Genomic DNA, 4516 nt, shown 5'->3' with positions numbered 1-4516 from the left:
TCTGAGGCCAGAAAAGATTAAGAAGCTCTCCTTTACTCTGTTCGAATTGGAAAATGTAATTCAACTAAATTAGATTTTTGGATGTTAGTCAATGATTGACCATTTCCGTGTCGGATAGCGCTTTATTTCCTAGTCTATATTTCACCAGGGTATTTAATTCACTTTTGCGGAACCCTGAAAGAGGCATAGGGGACAATTATTCTTGAAATAAGTGGTTCCTAACGTATTTTTGATAGACATCTTGGGAGGCACAGAACTTCCCAAGTGTGGACAATGATCAAAAGATTTCGAATAGCAGACGATTTTATTCAGTGGTGAAGGGACTATGGAAGGCTGAAGAACAGGAGTACATAAGCATAGGGAATATGAAGAAATAGGTTGAAAACCCTGAATCTAAATTGTTCCCTCATTCTGCATCACTATTTTTCGTTCTCATTTTCTCACTCTTTTAGTTCTAATTAGCTTCACCTTTTGCTCGTTCGATTCATTCGGAAGTAATTTATTTCATATTTTTATTGAAGGACTATTACATATTTCCCTTATCTTGTTATTGACCTTTCTCTTTTCGTATCAACTCAGTTCCTGCTTTGTCTTCTTCCCTAGGATTATCCTCACATGATTCTCTATTCTTTATGCATTTTCCATATAGTTTTCCTTTTCACTGATTATTGGTTGTATCTGATTATTGGTTGTATATGTGTGCGTGTGTGTGTGTGTGTGTGTGTGTGTGTGTGTGTGTGTGTGTGTGTGTGTGTGTGTGTGTGTGTGTGTGTGTGTGTGTGTGTGTGTGTGTGTGTGTGTGTGTGTGTGTGTGTGTGTGTGTGTGTGTGTGTGTGTGTGTGTGAGTGTGTGTGTGTGTGTGTGTGTGTGTGTGTGTGAGTGTGTGTGAGTGTGTGTGTGTGTGTGTGTGTGTGTGTGTGTGTGTGTGTGTGTGTGTGTGTGTGTGTGTGTGTGTGTGTGTGTGTGTGCGTGTGTGTGTGTGTGTGTGTGTGTGTGTGTGTGTGTGTGTGTGTGTGTGTGTGTGTGTGTGTGTGTGTGTGTGTGTGTGTGTGTGTGTGTGTGTGTGTGTGTGTGTGTGTGTGTGTGTGTGTGTGTGTGTGTGTGTGTGTGTGTGTGTGTGTGTGTGTGTGTGTGTGTGTGTGTGTGTGTGTGTGTGTGTGTGTGTGTGTGTGTGTGTGTGTGTGTGTGTGTGTGTGTGTGTGTGTGTGCATACACCAGCTAGCGAATACCTCTTGTTAAGTTTATTACTTCCTGTTAAGTTTATATCTTCGAATAGTGACAAGTAATTGTGTTGTGTTTTTGTAATTGTATACATTTACAAGTATAAGATAAAGTGTGGTGTTCTAGTAACTTAGAACCAAAAAAGAAGTCTAATATTGCAATCCAAGGGTAGGAGTAATAGTATAAGTTAAGCAGAGTAAGTTACGTGTATTTAGGTTATTCAGTGACAGATTTTTATTCATATTTTCCATTTGCCAGTTGTATTGCCGAAAAAGGAGCGAAATGGTTGTGAAGGTTGTGTGAACCTGGAGGACTGTCTCAGGAAGTGCGAGGAGGAAATTCGTCTTCTAAAGAGTGCGCTCTGTGAGAAGAGTGAATCCTCCCCACAACGCAAAGAGCCTCCCACCTCTCCCACTTCAGTCACTGCCGTGAGTGAGTGGCGTTCCGTGGGATCCTGTTTGTCGAGCCCACGTTCGGTAAGCGGATACCCTGCGGAGCAATCGCTGGCTCTAGCCAATCGTTTTGCTCTGCTAGAAGATGAAGTGGCTGAAAATCAAGAGTTCTTGGTGGTGGGGGACTCCATGGTGCGAGGCTATGACGACATCCTTCAGCAGAAGACTAAACGATGTTGCAAGTTTGTACGTCAATAGGGACGTGGGATCACCGATTGTACCCGGACCATTAGGGGAGCAAAGGCGGACGAACACGGTTACGATTGTTCATACGGGAAGTAACGCTGTGGGTAGAGTGAGATCGGGGGAACTTGTCCGGAATTACAAGGTCCTCATTCAGGAGATGAAGGAGCATGGGAGCTGTCACGTAGTCTGTGGGATCCTTCCGGGGATCTACGCTGGCTCGTATTGGAACATTAGAGTCATAGGGATCTATGAGAGGATATCACAATTGTGCAAGCAACTGGGATACCATCATCTTGATCCTTGGTATCACTTTTCCAGGCATCATGACCTTTATGCTTCTGATGGAATCCACCTGACTCGCAGAGGTGAAGATGTTCTTACAAACTTCAATGTGGGAGTTTGTAACGAACTAGTTCCTTTTCTGGGGTAGAAACTTAAAGGGAAGGAGATATAGAGTGTATTGGGAAAAATAGAGTAGGGCATAGCAATAATGTAGAGTAATATGCCAGTGTAGGATAAAACATCATTTTAGGATATAACATCGCTAGAGGAAGAACTATTACATTAGGATGTAATGTCAAAGACAAAATATTACGATTAGATGTAATGATAGTGGAGGACAAACTATAATAATAGGATGTAAGGGTAGTATAGGACAAAATATCACGGTAGAACATAATGTCAGTGGAGGACAGAATATACTTTTAAAAAGTGATGTCGGAAAGAATGTCAATGAAGGACGGGTGGCCAGTGTGGAACGTAATGACGGAGAGGGGTAAGGTGTACATAAGAGATCGGATGACCGGGTGGGACCAGATGTCCGTGATGGGGCAAATGTCCATGAGGCACTGAGTGTCAGTGAAGAACCAAATGTCAATCTAGAGCAAGGTGTTACTAAAGAACAAAATTATAATGTAAGGCATGATGTTGAAACTCAAAACGACTCAAAAAGAAATAACCACGAGTTTCTTAAAACCATGTACTTTAATGCTCGTAGTATTCGGAACAAATTCCGAGAAATCCAGGCGTGTGTCAAAAACGAAAATATCGATATGACAGGAATAACCGAGACATGGTTAAACGGAGAAGAATTTGAAGCTGAATTTAATATTTCGGGATTTAAACACTTTCATCAGGACAGAAACCACAAGAAAGGTGGGGTGTTCTGTTGTACGTTAAAAGCAATGTCTATGCCTGTGTTTTAGAGAAAGTGAAACAGGATGGATGTGATAGATTGTGGGTAGAATTAACACAAACAAATGGGCAAAAAAATAATGTAGGTGTAATATATAGGCCGAAAACATTATCATTAACAGACGACAAACTGTTATTTCAAGAACTGTCTAGTTTCTACAACCGAGACTTATTGGTAATGGGTGAGTTAAATTTTACTGATCACTACCCGTAAAATCATGATAACCGATGTAGAAGTTGGTAAAACTATTGCAAGTAGCGATCACAACTTAAATCTAAACTACTAAAAGATTTAGAATAGATACTTATGTATTGAAAATACCTGACATCAGTATAGCTCAGTTCATAGAACTACGTCAGGAGCTTCAGCTTACAGATTGGGAGGCAAAATCAAGCAAAAGACCTGTACATCAGATGTGGAAAATATTTCAAAATACGCTTGCTAAGGTGATTCATACCTACATTTAAGGATAGACACCCCCCCCCCCATCAGACTCACCCAAAATGGTTTGACAAAGAAACCGAAAAATGTATTGCTAAAAAGAGATAGGCTTATAAGAAATACAAGTGCTCGGGTGCACCTAATGACTATCAAAGTTATGTAATAATACAGAGATATTCAAAAAAGACAATAATTAATAAACAAGACAATACGAAATGAATATTTTTGATAAATCCAAAGAAAATACCAAAGAATTCTATAGTCACATTAGATATAAAAGAGTTATTAGGGATCATATTGGCCTACTATAAATATTCAAATGAAGAAATGTATGATATTTTAAACAACTATTTCAGCTCAGTATTCGTAAACAAAACACCTCAAAGTGAAGTCCACTGAAATCTGTGAATAGTTTAGGGTGAATCTTAAAGGAAATGAAAAATGAGAATGTTGTTCCATTAGAAATTATTTTCAAGAAATCCTTCATATCCGGAGAAGTCCCAAGAGAATGAAAGCTAGCTAATATTACCCCCATATCAAAAATAGGTGACAAAAAGAAACCAAATAACTACAGACCTATAAGCTTGACTTCAATCGTAGGAAAAATTATGGAAACTATCATCAGAGATGCTATCGAACATCATTTAGAAAGTAACTGTTTAATAAATGATAGCCAGCATGAATTCAGACGGAAACGTTCTTGTGTGACTAGCTTACTCGAATTCAACAACGCAGTATTCTGGAATTATGATAAAATAAACAATATAGATTTAATATATCAAGACTTTGCAAAAGCTTTTGATACCATCCTCCACGAAATTAGATTCACACGGAATACGTGGTAGCCTATTAAGTTGGACTAGTAATTGGTTGAATGATCGAAAACAGAGAGTTTTCTAAATGGCAAAATTTCTAGATGGAAAAATGTTACGAGTGGAGTTCCTCAGAATTCCGTTCTTGGGTAATTTCTATTCATAGTACTGTATATATAAATGATATAGACCATGGACTAAAATGTACT

This window comes from Oratosquilla oratoria, chromosome 20, assembly GCF_046742065.1.
Source record: "Oratosquilla oratoria isolate Oo_2021 chromosome 20, ASM4674206v1, whole genome shotgun sequence".
NCBI lineage: Eukaryota > Metazoa > Arthropoda > Malacostraca > Stomatopoda > Squillidae > Oratosquilla > Oratosquilla oratoria.
Note: the sequence above shows the minus strand (reverse complement) of the source record.